Source organism: Lygodium microphyllum, chromosome 27, assembly GCF_053477565.2.
Source record: "Lygodium microphyllum isolate KBCC chromosome 27, Lygodium_microphyllum_v1.1.10, whole genome shotgun sequence".
NCBI lineage: Eukaryota > Viridiplantae > Streptophyta > Polypodiopsida > Schizaeales > Lygodiaceae > Lygodium > Lygodium microphyllum.
In genome coordinates, this window is record NC_141161.1 from 118,113,566 (window position 1) to 118,131,139 (window position 17,574).

The window sequence follows — 17,574 nt, forward strand, 5'->3', positions numbered from 1 at the left end:
AACTGTCCTAAAGCCTATTCTCTGTGTTTATAGCTTTGTAGTCCAACGTTTTCCTTTCTATAACCTCCAAAGAGGGAGAACCCATAGACATTGGCCATAAATGCCACGATAATCACATACATGGGAGGCAACTACTCTGTGGAATCACTGCGGCCCCACTGCAGCTCTCCTACATCGCAGGGATTAGCCCCTTGATGCGTTGCTCAACATATAAAACAAATGAACAAACTCCACTCTTTCATTTCTAAAGTATTCTAGGAGATACCATGTGTCTTTACCAAATAATTCCTCAAGAAATGAATGTCTATCCTACAGCTTAGGATGCCTTTTTACACTCAAGCATGGGTCATCATCATTGAAAACATGTGCTATGCATCCAGTCCTTCTTTATTCTAATACCTTGGTTTACATGCACATGCAAAGTGAATGATCCTAAAGTGCTCAAACATGATTTCCAATGAGACACATGTTGTGCACAACCAGGCTTTCCAATCCTTATTCCCTAATCCATTGCGGCGATGCAAGGATAGCACCGAGATAATACTCGTGCTACTATCCTCTTAATTAAAATACAACGGACTCTATGTCATGATATACATCAGAAAATCAGCAATAATCAGCACGCAAATCACACCATTCAAAACTCCCAAACCCCTATATTCAGGTATTGCTTTCGTTGCATAGGTGTAGAGGTTCATTTTGTCATGTTTTGATGTATAGAAAGCAATAAATCACAAACTTTGACAAAGAGATAGGGCAAACTGAGGCTAAACCTTATGCTTTGCCACTACCACATATCCACAAACAATCATTATATTTTTCCTTATCTTTGTAAGATTTATTTATATTTTTCTCATTTTCTTGATTTATTTGGTAATAAAATATGCTATTTTCTGCTTTTTTTTGTTCCAATCATTTCAGCATAGTATCATTCAATTTATCTTCCATTTTCTCCCCATGGGAACACCTTTCACCCACCCGAAACAGAAAAACTACAATTTTACCGCTTAAAAACCACATTTTGAGTTTACGAGAATTAAATAGAGCATGTAAATCATCGCAAAATCAAAATTTTCTGATACACAGCAATTAATCATGATGCAACCAGCACACAAAAATTTTTTCATCCAATAAGAACATAATTATAATCATAAACCATCAAAAATCTTTCATTTTCTTCATAAAAATGGTCATACAGCGTTTTTACGTAACCCGAGACGTCTTAAATGACTGCATAACCAGCAGACGGAGCCTCCATTTCTCTCAATCCAATGCTGCACATAAATCTTCAGCATCTCCATCACCATTTCCTTCATTCTCCCTCCTAATTCCTCCTTCAAGATGGTACACATGAACAACCCATAGAGGGGAGAGAGAGGGAGGAGAGAGAAAGACTAGATTCTGATCTCTTCTAGGATATGATACCATACTACAGACCTTCCTTTTAAGATGTCATGTTAAAGAACATCATAAGATGTCCCTCATCTTGGATGCGGTAATTAAACATTAATCTTTGGAATTCGCAAATGTGAAACTCCGCGTCTTCTTCAGCTAACCCATTAAAAATGGGCAAAGGCACTCCTAAAAGTGGCAGATCAAGCGTCCCTGCAAGAATTGCAATGGGTTGTGCCATGACGACAATCAGATTGACAATAGGAGTTTGAACTGACGGGATCACACCCCCACTTGAAGTGGGTTGACTTGGTGGAAGAGAGGAAGAACTTATGCTTCCTCTTGCACCTAAAGGACTATGTGTAGCACTTGGGTCACCAAGACCATTGCCGCTTATGCGTATTGGACTACTCCTTTGAGGAGAATAGCGGCTTACAATCTCCAGCCACCGTCTAGCCCTCTCAGCACATTCTGCTTTTTGTATTTTGACTTCACGGTACTTGTCAAACCAACTTTTTGGTCCCTAAAAACCCTAGATTAGAGAACCACCACTTGTTGGCAGCTCTCGGCGGTAGATGCACCACTGATGGGACCTCAAATGGGCCAGCACTGGCTATGGCACTAGCCAGACCTCATGCGCATAACAGACAAACACACCCTCACGGCCTTGCGGGCCAGGAGCATCAATCTACTGCTAAAAGACAAACTGTCCTAAAGCCCAATCTATGCATTTATAGCTTTGATGTCCAATGTTTCCCTTTCTATAAACTCCACAAAGGAAGAACCCATAGACATTGTCCATAAATGCCACGATAATCACATACATGGGAGGCAACCTCTCGGTGGAATCACTGTGGCCCCACTGCAGCTCTCCTACATCGCAGGGATTAGCCCCTTAATGCGCTACTCAACATCTAAAACAAACGAACAAACTCCACTCTTTCATTTTGAAAGTATTCCACGAGATACCATGTGTCCTTACCAAATAATCCCCCAAGAAATGAACGTCTATCCTACGGCTTAGGATGCATTTCCACACTCAAGCGTGGGTCATTGTTATTGAAAACAGGTGCTATGCATCCAGTCCTTCTTTATTCTAATAACCTAGTTTACATGCACATGCAAAGTGAATGATCCTAAAGTTCTCAAACATGATTTCCAATGAGACACGTACTGTGCACAACCAGGCTTTCCAATGCTTATTCCCTAATGCATTGCGGCGATGCAAGGATAGCACCGAGATAACACTTGTGCTACTATCCTCTTAATTAAAGTACAACAAACTCTACATCATGATATGCGTCAGAAAATCAACAATAATCAGCACGCAAATCACACCATTCAAACCTCCCAACCCCCTACATTTAGGTATTGCTTTCGTTGCATAGGCATATAGGTTCATTTTGTCATGTTTTGATGTATAGAAAGCAATAAATCACAAACTTTGACAAAGAGATAGGGCAAACTGAGGCTAAACCTCATGCTTTGCCACTACCACACATCCACAAACAATCATTATATTTTTCCTTATTTTTCCAAGACATATTTCTATTTTTTCCTTATTTTCCCCATTTTCTTGATTTATTTGGCAATAAAATATGCTATTTTCTGATTTTTCTATTCCAATCACTTCAGCATACTAACATTCAATGTATCTTCCATTTTTCCCTCATAGGAACACCTTTCACCCACCCGAAACGAAAAAACTACAATTTTACCGCTAAAAATTTACATTTTGATTTTACGAGAATTAAATAGAGCATGTAAATCATTGCAAAATCAAAATTTTTTTACACACCAATTAATCATGATGCAACCCAGCACACAAACAAATTTTCATCCAATAAGAATATAATTATCATCATAAACCATAAAAAATCGTTCATTTTCTTCATAAAAATGGTCATACCATGTTTTTACGTAACCCGAGACGCCCTGAATGACTACATAATTAGCAAAGAGAGCCTTTGTTGCTCTCAATCCAATGCTACACATCAATATTGAGCATCTCCATCAATCTCCATCACCATTTCCTTCATTCTCCTTCCCAGTTACTCCTTCAAGATGGTACACATGAATAGCCCATAGAGGGGAGAGAGAGGGAGGAGAGAGAAAGACTAGATTTTGATCTCTTCATCCAGAGAGCCATATCTTGCACGAAGATCAGTGATATGATCAGCCAAGAGGGAGAAGTTGATACCCAATCTCTGTTGCATGAGGTACTTGCAACCTCCGAATTCATGATTCATTAGGGGGAGCGAAATTTGCGCCGCCTGCATCACGCCATTTTTTCCACGCCATGCTCCACGTTTTTTCCACAAAAATGAAGGGGGGGGGGGGGGGGGGTGGTTTAAAGTCCCAAAGGGCACCTCCCCTTTGTTCCTCTGAATGTCCACCTTTTCAAATCTTGGCTAATTTTTGGCCTCTTCCTCGACCGGCCTCCATTTCAGCCTCTGAAAAATCCTGCGCGTCTGTCTTGTCATCCCGCACTGACTGGTAGCTCCTGGCATCCCGCACTGACTGGCAACTCCTGGCATCCCACATGGTAGTCGAAAAAATTATGAAAAATCCGCAAGTGTCACTCGGGTGCCTCTTAAAAGCCGTCTTTCACTTGGTGCTTAAAATCGTCCTAGCTCAAAACTCCGCTCTCATACTGATGGGACCTCAAATGGGCCGGCACTAGCTATGGCACTAGCCGGACCTCATGCTTATAACAGACAAATACACCCTCACGGCCTCGTGGGCCAGGAGCGTCAATCTACTGCTAAATGACGAACTGTCCTAAAGCCTAATCTATGCGTTTATAGCTCTGCAGTCCAACATTTCCCTTTCTATAAACTCCACAGAGGGAGAACCCATACACATTGGCTATAAATGCCACGATAATCACATACATGGGAGGCAACCTCTTGGTGGAATCACCACGGCCCTGTTGTAGCTCTCCTACATTGCAGGGATTAGCCCCTTGATGCGCTGCTCAACATATAAAACAAACAAACAAACTCCACTATTTAATTTCGAAAGTATTCCAAGAGATACCATGTGTCCTTACCAAATAATTCCCCAAGAAATGAACGTCTGGAACCTTGGACATTACATGATGAATGAACTGGTGCGGCATTCCAGGTTAGTTGCTAGTTTCTCCCTTAAGCTAGACCACTCCACAATGCCCCAAAATGAAGATGCGGGCACCCCATAAGTTTTTATTTTTATTGGTTTTTTGCATTTTCCCTTTTTAGCTCTCAACCTCCTTGACATTGCACATGACTATGAGCTAGAATCCTTCTTATAGCCCAAATGCTATCATGAAGGACTATAAGATGTAGAAATAAATTGATAGGCTTCATCTCTCAATATTCTTCTACATCTTCTATTTCTTCAAACCCCTTCTCTTTCGTCCATTGCTCTCCTTGAATATCCCTTCACCCTATTGTCTCATACCCCCGTGGAAGACTTTTGACCCCAAATGCTCCGACAATGGTAAACCTGACGTGAAAGTCAAGGGCACATGTGTAAAGATGGGGGATTCTGCTAGTTCAAGTGGTGGTGATGATTCAATAGATGATTGCTTTGTGGGAGCAACAATAACAACAATAGTTGTTGTTACAACAGTGGATGCAAACTCTGTAGTAAGTAGAAAGAATTGATTTCTTAACTGTGAATGGATTGCGCAGACAGTGGGATAGGAGTTGAGGCAGTTTAAGAGTCAAAATGTTTCATCCTTCGTCTAGTTATATGAAGAAAATATGTTGTTTCATGGGGTACCATAGTATGCATGAAGTCAATATTTCTCCCATTTGGCCATGCATGCATTACATGATTGGATTGATGAGTTACACCGAAGAGATGTTGATTGGGTAGCTTTTAAGAAAGCTTTGAGGAAAGAGTTTTTCTTGAAAGATGTAAGATTGGTAACTAAAAAGACATTTACAGATTGGATTGAAAAGCCAAAGAAAGGGTTGGTTGCTACAACTTTGCTCCGTGAATTTGAAATTTGATATACGCAATTGGATGCAGATGAGTAGCAATCGTTGGAGTGTAAAAAAATTGATTTGTTTCTGAAGGGCTACAGATCTTTTCTTGCAGGAGAAGCTGATTGATCGTTTAGAAGATGCCTCTTTGACAGTGCATATATAGGTACAAGCACCACACCTTTCAATGCTAAGAAGGGGGTTGAAATTGCAGTGAAGGCGCCTATGGCTATGGCAGAACAACCAGCTATACTTGTTGGTCCCAGGCTCTTAAAGGTGATGTTCTAGATGAATTAATCAAAGACATGCATGAATTGAGGCTGAATTTGATAGAAATCTATGCAAAGGTAAAAAAAGTTGGATGTTATGGTAGAAGAGAAGGGTCAGTGAACACTATACTAGGAAATTTGGGAATTCTCATATAGTTTGGGAGTTTCCAATATAGTTAATATTTGGCCACACAATCAAATCTTGTCCCCTTACTTGAAAGTGGAGTCTACCCTAATTACCATCTTTGTTGTCTTTCCAACTCCCACTTTGAAGCATGGGTTAAGACTTAGCCACATGGCCAAATCTTTATCCCTTATTTGAAAGTGAGACTTGGGAGATTCCCAAATTCTCTAATATGGTGTTAGTGGGAAATAGCCCAAACACTGTACAAAGATGGATACAAGATGAGATGCATTTGGTGTGACAATTTACAACATGAAAAGCGAGACTGTATAGCCTACCCTGAAGAGGAAGGGAAAAGGTTAGCCTTTTGGAAAGATGGCAAAATACATGCAATAGAAACTAGTCTTCCAATAGAGCCAAATTTTGGAAATGGTGGCATGTAGAAGAGGTTGGAAGAGATTTGCAACAAGGACAACATTTGTTGTCATAGATGCAGCAACATCATATGGGTTGATAATTGAAAGGACCAAAGAATCTCGTAAAGGAGGCATGACTGAAGCAAAATCTCAGCTTTGGATGCATGCATTAGATTGCATGGAAAAAGGAAAATAAGTAAAGTCTAAATTGGCTGATGCAAGTCAGAGTATATGAGGGAGAATAGGATGGAGTGCACCACTGGATTCATTTTCAGCCTATGCTTATTTGACTGAGGTTCATAATCAATAAGATCTTGTAGAAGAAAACAGAACAATTGATAAGGACACTACTGAGACTACTGGTCCTTCCTCTTCAGGCCTATCTAAACACATAACACAAAGTAAAATGGAGCAGTAGAAAGAGGATAAAAAAGAAATACCTGAGAATGTTATGGAGGATGCATCTCAAGAGAAGAAATAAGAAGGGAAGAAAAGGGGCAAGCAATCCAATTACAAGTTACAATTGGATCTTGAGATTGCCACAAACCTTAAAAGAGTCTTGGAAGATCGCATACTTGGTATAGAGTGAAATTCACACTTGGCAAAGTTCTTGGAATCGCGAAGTGTGAATTTCATGATGCAATCATTGATATGTTGAAATGAAAAAGACAGTTTGATGGTGAAGTTTTGCAAGCATTGATGTAGGTTGACAAAGACATAGAGAAACAACTTCGAAGGGAATATGATGATGCATGTAATGTTGATTTGGAGCATGTTGATATTGAAAATGGTTTAAATATGAGTATACACAACAAGCTTGTGGCTGAAATTGGTCTTATGGAAAACAATAAGCATAGAGAGAAGGTTATGTATAATGGGGATGTTCATCAACAAGTACATGAAGAAGAAGATGCTCATTTTATTCCAAGTAGTCATTATTCACGAATGTATTGGGCTTGTGCTACAATAGAGACAATTGTTAAAGTGGGAGAAAGAGAGACGCCTTGCATAGCTCTCTTGGATCATGGTTTAGATATTAATGTTATGGTATGCAGCTTGTATGAGAATGGAGGTTGGTCGATTGATGTAGATCCAAGATGGAGCATGCGAGCATTAAAAAATTCACGAGGGGAACTTTATGTGACTTGTCTAAATAATGTACCCGTGACTATTGGAGATATTAGGGATGAATATCGTTTTTTTGTGCAGGATTCATATAGTTTCTGGTCCTTTTGGGACGCAGCCCTATATTTCAGAATCAAGGCTAGAAAACAAAGCCTTGGATGATGGGTTTTCATATGCTTTTGCTCTAAGTAAAGACAATACAAATTCGGTACAATTTCTCACTGTTTGTATGAATCATCCCCTAAATCGCGATACGCTACGGGATAATCCCATGCCACCTAATGCACAAGAGTTTAAGGGTTTTTAGATAGCACTGCTGTAAATGGAGGCTATGGCAGTGCTTCTAGGAAGATAATTATGCCTCCAAGAAAGGGAAAAACTTTGTTTATGTTTGGATTGCAGGAATGGATAGCATGTAGTCTTGGCAGTTTTAAGAATATTTCAACCATGTGTAGGACTGAAAAGAAATATGTAGGATGGGTCGAAAGAAAGCTGAAGACATATAGTTTGATGGCTCCAAATGAAGGTATTTCAGGGCTGGTTGATTTTGATATAGTGGCTAAAATTTCTGTAGCAATCAATGCTAAAAAAAGGACATAAAAAGAGGTTATTTATGTTGACACTGAATGTTATGGGCTACAATATGGCCTGCAAAATAGGGCTAAAGCAAGGGTGGATACAAAGTACAAAACAATTGCAAAGAAGGTTAAGCCTATGGCTTTGCCTTTACGGCCTAAAAGTGATCGGTTGGTTGAAAAAGTGACTCAACAGCCTAGTTTACGGGATCCACATGGAGTAGAACATAAATTTACAAGTGAAACTTTACAAGAGCTAAAAATTGGTGATACAAGCTTTCTTTTACCTGCAGAAAGAGATTGTTTCTTGCAAATGTTGGCAAGGCATGGGAAAGCCTTTGCGTTTTAGCCAGATGAAATTGGATGTGTTGATCTAATCATAGTTGTACCTATGGTGATCTTTACAGTACCTCATGTGCCATGGAATTTAAAGCCTATTCTAGTACCTCGGGTATATTTGCCTAAGTTGCCAGAGCTTTTAAACAAGAAGATCAGGATCCAAATTTTGGAGTCCTCTTCAGCTCCATATTTGAATTGGTGGTTTACTGTTCCAAAAAATAATGGTACTTTGAGGTTTATACAAGATTTACAACCAGTTAATAAGGTCACCATAAGGAATGTTGGATCAAACTGATAGTGGATGAATTTGCAAAAGCATTTGAAAGAAAGGCAATTTACTCTATGGGAGATTTACATTTAGGATGTGATCAGTTTCACCTTGCTTTAGAAACCCCGGATATCACTACCATGAAGACACCACTTGGATTGGTTAGGATGTGTATACTTCCACAAGGAGAAACCAATTCAACAGCTCATATGATGAATGAACCACATATTCAAAAATTTGGAAATTTTCATAAAGTTTGGGAATTCCTAATGTGCTTAACATGTAGACACAAGGTCAAATCTTATTCCCTTACTTGAAGGTGAAACTTTTCCTAGATACTATATAAGCAAATCCCCCCAAGTCTCACTCTCAAATATGGGGTTAAGATTTAGCCACTTGGTCAAATCTTTATTCCTTATTTGAAAGTGGAACTTGGGAGATTACCAAAGTCTCTAATATAGTATTAATGCTATACATAAAGTTTTGAGGGAGTATATTCATCTATTGATCTTACCCTTTCTTGACGATGTGCTGATAAAAGGGTATGTTATTCATGAGAAGAATGAAGAGCTGAATGAGTAGGGATGTAGAAGATTTGTGGCTGCTCATATTGTTGATTGTGATAGGATTTTGAGCCGTCTTGAAGAAGTGTATTTAACTCTGTCTAGGAGAAAAGCCGGTTTTTGGAGTGAAGGAAGTATTGGTTGTTGGGCACATGTGTGGACCATATGGAAGAAAGCCCTCTCCACACCAGTGAAGATTGATGCCATAAGCATGATGCAGGAGACATGTTTGAATGTATCTGAGGTGAGAAGATTTTTGGGTGCATGTAATTCTTACTTGATATGGATTCCACATTTTTCTCATGTGGTTGAAAGTTTATATTAGCTCTTGAGAAAAGGGCAAAAGTTTTTGTGGGGTAAACAACATACAAAGGTAGTTCAGAAGTTAATGAGCTTATTGACTTCAGCCCCAACACTAAAGAGAGTTAATTATGAGAATGGGTAGCCTATTATTTTCACCATGGATACAAGCCCAATTCGCATTAGTTGGGCAATCGGTGAAGATGATGTTGATGGGAATAGGTATGCCATTTGGTTTGGATCAAATGTCCTCAATGAACAGTAACGACAATATTCTCAAGTCAAAAGAGAGCTTTGCGGTGTAGTGACAATCCTTAAGTGTGATATGGAGTATTATATGGGAGCTCATGTAGTGGTAGAGACTGATTTTCTACCTTTATTGGGCATGGTAGTAAATTGCTCAACTCTTGATATTGCCATATAAAGGTGTGGATTGCATATATAAATTCACTTAACCATGATTTTCAGCATATTATAGGTAGAGAAAAACCCGTGGCTGACATGATTTCATGAGCAAGGTTTTAAGATGAAGAGGAGCTGATGGAAGATGAAGAGGACAATGTGATAGGTGCTGAAAATGACTTTATGACAGCAGAAGGGAATGAGTATGCAACTGTTGTTACTACAGCTAGAACTGTTGTGATAGAGATTTCAGTAGTAAGAAAAGAGCTTATAGCCATGGAGAAGAGATGGGAAGTAGAGAGAAAACATCATCAATATTATGCTTCAATGAGAACACAAATTTTGAAAGAGTTGTATGAGGATGATTGGCTGAAAATAGGCCAATATCTCAACCTCATGACAAAGAAGACTGAGTGGTCTGAAGCTGAATTCAAAAGGATTAAAAGAAAATATTATGGGGTTTTCTTAAAAGATGTATAAAGAAAGGAGCTCCAGTATGTGTATTGAGAGACAGGGCTTCTCAACAATAGGTGATGCATGAGTTTCATGAAAGTTTATGGACTAGACATAGAGGAGTTAGGGGAACATTTGCCAAGATCAAAGAGAAGTATTGGTGATAGAACATATGTAAAGATGTGGAGAATCATGTGGAATCATGGAGTGACTGTCAAATGTAATCCATGGTAATCATAGAGATGGGTTGCAACCAATCTATCCATTGTCTATGCATTACAAATGGGTAGTTGATTTGGTTACTATACCTACACGTTTATGGAATATGAGGTATCTTGTGCTTTCACAAGATGACTTGAAAAATCAAGTGGAGGGTAGTACAAAGACTACTCAAGCACTTTGCACATTCTTATTAGAAGAAGTCTTTTGCAGGTATGGTTATGTTGGTAAAGTGGTTGCTAATAGAGGAGAATTGGATCTAGAAGATGAGGCTCGTGACTTCTTTTCATGATTGGGTATCAAGTTGGCTTTCACTTCAGCCTACAATCCTGAAGCAAATGGAAAAAGTGAAAAAGGTCATCATCCTATCATTAAGGCATTAGCAAAGTCATGCAAGGGTAGGATGAAAGAGTGGCCAAGAATGTTATCCTTTGCTTTATGAGTTGATAGGGTAGGGAGTCTTCATCATATGAGTTCAAGGAGTTGGATAGTGAGCATGAACATGAGAATATGGAAGAAGAAGAGGTAGAAGATGAAGACATTGACATGGCAAAGGATACTTCTTCTCACACTACAGATCCATAAGACTTTGGAACATGCTGGAGAATGTGTGAGTTAATAGGAGGTGGATGTTCTACCGCTACAGGAACACAATGTGAAAAACTCTAGAGTACATCATCATTTGGCTTTCTTATTGATCTAGAGAGTCAATGCCATATTAGTCATTTATGTTAGTCTTTCTAGTGTGGATGGTTAAAAAATACTAGATTTTTGTACAAGTTTAGCCTATTTTTTATATTTTGGATATTATTTCTTGTGAATATCCAAAAGCTGCAGACAATTTCTAGAATAGGATGACATGTAAAAAAAATAGGTGCCTTTTAGTAAATTTTAGCGGATTTAATGCAGAAAGAAGGATTTATAGGTAGCAAATAGTACTCCCAACAATTGGGAGAAGAAATAGTGATTTGGGAGAATTCTAACCATGTGTCCTAGTATTTTACCCCTCTTTTGGAGCCAACGTAAGCATTAGATTGGCAGTCTAAGAAGTATAGAAGAAGCTACTGTTTAATGCACATTTTTTGTCTACAAGGGATTTATCTTCTCAGGATGTAGAAATAAATTGACAGGCTTCACCTCTATGAGTATTCTTCTACATCTTCTATTTCTTCAAACTCCTTCTCTTTCATCAATTGCTCTCCTTGAATCTCCCTTCACCCTACTCTCTCTTACCCCAGTGGTAGACTTTCGATCCCAAACACTCCGACAACGTGAAGGTAACCCTCCCATAAACAAAAACAACCACAAAACGGAGGACAAACCACACAAAATCTATGTGTATGGCTTTGCCATTAATATCCAAACTAAAAAAAAACCATAAATCTCTCTCTTAATAATGAATAAATTTGGAATCTTCATCATCTTCATCCATAGCTTCAACCATTCTACACAAAAGAAAGAGCAAAGGGAAAATAGGAATTTCTATACAAAAGACAGAGGAGAGAGGAATTTTGGCACTACCCAAAAGGAGAATGTGTGTATCTTGGAAGAAAGGAGAGAAAGAGGAACATAATCAACCATGCATATATTGAATCTTATTGATGTACTTGATTTTATGTATTGAATCTTGGGCTCCGCCCATACATGTTGCAAGAATGCCCTTTGAAAATTTATTGGAATGCACTATTTATGTGATCATTTTATAGTGATAAAAACCATACAACCACAAGTTCATGTTATACTTCCTAACACTTTCCCATATGGGATCATCGATGTAATACCTTGCATTGAAGAGATGCATGTGTGATGCAAACTTGGTATGTTGTAAACAATACAACATTTGTTTGTATGCTCCTCAATACATGTAAGAGATGGCTCTCTATTTATTATTGGCTTTTTCTCCTCCTATATTCTCAGAGCTATGATACTTCATGGGATGTAATGAAGTTATTTTCTAGTAGCCATTCTCCAATGAGTGGATGGTTAGCTTGGAGTTGCCACATTATGTTCAAAATGTATTTATTCTTGAAGACCTTCTTGAGGAAGTTTATGGCATCTTTGTAGTTCCAAAAGAATATTTTTTTGTGTAATGATCCACATCATGTATATGCCCCTACTTGTAAATAAAACTTATCAATGCAACCCTAAGAGACCTTTATGATGTATAGGTTTGCAAATGTATAATGTTGAGCTTTTCAAAAGCAATCTTCAGCTACGAAAAAATCAATTTTGTGCACTTTGGTTTTTCATTAAAGTTCTAATTTTCTATGATAATTATGGTAGTATAAGAGGGAATGTAGTTATAGAGCATAAGTTTGTATTGCTCTACTAATTCCCATCAACATGTGGATGTGGCCTAGTGTGATCATGTGGGTGAGTGAATGCTCTAGTTGTGTTATGTTACTAGTAGCTATGTGGATGAGTGTATCTACAAGTATATATGAGTATAGGCTTGTAAATAAGTGAGTCCATTAGTGTGAGTGTGTCTTAGTTAGGGTGATACTGTGTGATGATCTGCATGGATAAGTGAGTTGGTTCATATGAGCGACCAAGTTCTATGAGTGATTTTGTTGTGTTACATGACTAGGTGTGTTTATGTGAGTGAGCTAAGTGGACAATGATATGGCTCATGTGCATGATAACTTATGTGAGTGTGATAATCTATGAGCATGAGTGACTACTAACAATTCATGCTTGAGTATTTTTTATGTGTGTCCCAATACCCTTGATGCTATATGTTTGAACTATTTTAATGCTATTCTTGAGTGCTTTTTGCAAGGTGGTAGATATTGATTTTGATGATATGAATAAGTGTTTTTGCTCATGTGGGTGAGAAGGTCATGTTATGTAAGTGAGTGCAAGTGGCTAAGTGCTAATGGCTAAGTGACTTCATATGAGAGTGATAGTGTGTGTGACTGTGTGTTGTGCCCAACTAGTATAGTGTATATGAGTGAGTGCTAAACTGCATGCATTGGAGTACTATAGTATGCAAGACTCAATGGTTGACACATGAGCATATATAGCAGTGATATGCATGCATGTAATCATGTGTTTGTGCATAATATTGTGCTATGTGAGCAAGTGGTTGTGCATGCAAGGTGCATATATGGCCAAGCACTTCATGAAGGTGGCATCATGCGAATGAGTATATATAATGACAATTTCTTGTGTGGTTGAGTACTCTACATCCTATTCATGATGAATATGCCAAAGTGTTGAGTTGTTTGTGGCCAAATGATTGTTGATAGTGTGCTTTGTGGCAAAGTAGCTTTTGTGGGCAATAGGTCATACCTACACCACATGACCTTTTGCTAACTATCAGTACTCACCACCCAATTGTGATCTACATGTGCTGGTGAAAATCATCAATACGCCACTAGTATAGGCTGGCATTGACAACAACAACATTAGGTTTTCTTATGAAAATCACCAACACCCCATATGTATAGTAAATATTGACAACTCTTATAGAAACCATTCCAAACAAATCAACCAAGATATGGTGAAATTGTACCTAGACTTTGACTACCAATTTGATGGTGGTGGATGCCCTCAACTTGCTCTCTTCTCCAATGAGTGGTGGTCTCTCTTCTCCTCTCAAATTTCAAAGGATGTTATGCTAAGCTCCATTTATGCCTCTCTTCCAATAGCTTTCTCAAGGGTTGTAATTTTTCTTTCAAGATTATCCTATAGATAGTTACACCTTTGCAAAAGAACTACATATATAATTAGAAAATAGGCCTCACTGCCTACTGCATGTCCAGCCCAATAAAGGGTTGACTGCTACAGCTTTGCTCCATGAATTTGAAAGTTGATATGCGTAGTTGGATGCCGATGGGCAGCAATCATTGGAGTGTCAAAGAATTTATTTGTTTCTAAAGGCTGCAGATCTTGTCTTGTAGGAGAAGCTGAATGATTGTTTAGAAGATGCCTCTTTTGAAATGGGACTAAAATTAGATTGGGCTAATGTAACTAAGGCAATGCATATGTTGGTACATGCACCACACCTACTAGTGCTCAGAAGGGGGTTGAAATTGCACTGAAGGCGCTTGTGACTATGGCACAACAACTAGCTATACCTGTTGGTCCGAGGCTCTTAAATTTGATGCTGTGGATGAATTAATCAAATGTATATGTATTTTGAGGTTGAATTTGATAGAAATCTATGCAAAGGTAAAAAATTTGGATGTCTAGATTGAAGAGAAGGGTCGGCGAGCAACAACAAAACAATGTACAAAGATGGATACAAGATGAGATGCATTTGGTGTGACAGTTTACAGCATGAAAAGTGAGACTGTACAACCTACCCTGAAGAGGAAGCGAAAAGTTAGCCTTTTGGAAAGATGGAAAAATACATGAAATACAAACTAGTCTTCCAATAGAGCCAAATTTTGAAAATGGTGGCATGTAGAAGAGGTTGGAAGAGATGGCCACAAGGACAATATTTGTTGCCATAGATGCAGCCATATCATACGGGTTGATACTTGAAAGGACCAAAGAAGGTCGTAAAGGAGGCATGATTGAAAAAAAATCTCAGGTTTGGATGCAGGCATTAGATTGCATGGAAAAAGGAAAAACAGTAAAGTCTGAATTGGTTGATGCAAGTCAGAGTATACGAGGGAGAGCAGGATGGAGTACACTAGTGGATTCATTTTTAGCCCATGCTTCTTTGGTTGAGGTTCATAATCAAGAAGCTCTTGTAGAAGAAAAGAGAAGAAAAGATGAGGACACTACTGAGATTACTGGGGTCCTTTCTCTTCAAGCCTATCTAAATGCATAACACGAAGTAAAATGGAGTAGCAAAAAGAGGCTAAAAAATCCATACTTTAGCATGTTGTGGAGGATACATCTCAAGAGAAGAAACAAGAAGGGAAGAAAATGGGCAAGCAATTCAATTATAGGTTACAATTGGTTCTTGAGATTTCCACAAACCTTAAAAGAGTCTTGGAAGATCGCATACTTGGTAGTAGAGTGGAATTCACACTTGGCAAACTTCTTGGAATCGTGAAGTGCGAATTTCATGATGCAATCATTGATATGTTGAAATGAAAAAGACAGTTTGATGGTGAAGTTTTGCAAGCATTCATGCAAGTTGATAAAGACATAGAGAAACAAATTTGAAGGGAATATGATGATGCATGTAATGCTCATTTGGAGCAAGTTGATGTTGAAATGGGTTAAATAGGAGTGTACACAGCAAGCTTGTGGTTAAAATTGGTTTTAAGGAGGACAACACTAAGCATAGAGAGAATGTTATGTATAATGGGGATGTTCATCAACAACTACATGAAGAAGAAGATGCTCATTTTATTCCAAGCAATCAATATTCACAAACGCATTGGGCTTGTGCTACAATAGAGAAATTGTTAAAACAGGAGACAGAGAGATGCCTTGCATATCTCTCTTAGATCATTGTTCTGAAATCAATTTTATGGCACACAGCTTGTATGAGAATGGAGGTTGGCCAATTGATGTAGATATGAGATGGAGCATAAGGGAAGCAAACAATTCATGAGGGGATTTTTATGTGGCTTGTCCAAATTATGTACCCGTGACTATTGGAGATGTTAGGATGAATATCATTTTTCTGTGTAAGACTCATGTAGTTATTCGGTGATTTTGGGGCACAGCCCTATATTTCCAAATCAAGGTTTTATGCTCAAGTTCGGAGTAAAGACAATATAAAGGCGGTACGATTTCTCACTGTTTGTATGAATCATCCAGTCAATTGCGATAGGCTGTGGGATAATCACATGCCACCCAATGCACTAGAGTTTAAGGGTTTTTAGATAGCACTATTGTAAATGGATGCTATGGCAGTGCCTTTAGGAAGATAATTATGCCTTCAAGAAACGGGGAAACTATGTTTATCTTTGGATTGGAGGAATGGATAACATGTAGTCTAGGCAGTTTTAAAAATATTTCAAACATGTGCAGGATTGGAAAACAATATGTAGGATGGGCCAAAAAAGAGTTGAAGACATATAGTTTGATGGCTGCAAATGAAGGTATTTCAGGGCTAGTTGATTTTGATATAGCGGTGTCATAGAGTTCACGCAAGGGCTGCAGAACACGGGGTTCAAGATACAGCAAGGAAAGAGGCTAACAAGAAGATCTCAATATTTGATGCCAAAGATCACTATATTGCTTGTCAAGAACTTTACAAGAGGTTCATGTTCAGAAAAATCTGTAGTAACTCATAACCAGCTTCGCATTTAGGTGTTCGAGAACAGTTTTGTCATTAGCACATAGGCTTGATGAGTTCTGCTAGGCAGCAATCCCTGTGATCAATTCTCAGAATTCCATACAATGCCAATGCGATGAAGTTCTATGGGCAGCAATCCCTTTTTCTGGATGTTGAATTCGGAGGTCAAACACATGAAATTTTGATTCCAACGTGGTTGTAACACATTTGTTCATTTTTATGTCTTTACAATCAAACTGGACACTGCATACCCCATTATCTGTGCTGGTATCTTTCCAATAAGTAGTGCCAGTTCATTCACATTGAACCTCTCCTCATCATAGAAATTGGTTGCTACAACTCTACCCCCAAAATATCTCCCATTCAAGCTCACTAATTCCTTAATAGCCTGTTCAGCACGCTCAAACTCCACAAAAATCCTTACAGTTTCAGTTACAGGAAACTCTGGCTTTTTGATCTCTTTTTGTTGTCCAGAGAGGTTTCCATTGATCCTTCGGGATAGGAAGGTCCAGAGCACACGGAAGAAAAATGATAGGCAACAGACGACGAAAAAGGAGAAGGCAAGGCAGTTCAGAATGTTGCAATTCGCTTGAAGTTCATAGCTCCATGCACCATGTCTAGGGCCTCAATTCATCTAATCAATTCAGGTGCTGTCATTGCACCTTCCAATCTATCAATAGGCTGAACGTTCTGAAAAAGCACAAAAGTTGGGAGTGCCTGGACATCATTTCGGCTGGCAATATTTGGATATTTCTCAGAGTCAATTTTAACAATCTTAATCTTGTCTGTCAGTGCTTGTCCAACGTTCAATACCGGTACCATAAACTGACAAGAGCCACACCAAGTGGCATAGAAGTCTATCAGTACTAGAACTTGTGAGTTTTTCAGAAGATCATCAAAATTGGAAAAAGTCTGTTTTGCAGCCTGTGCCTTGATCAGCTGCTGTGATCATG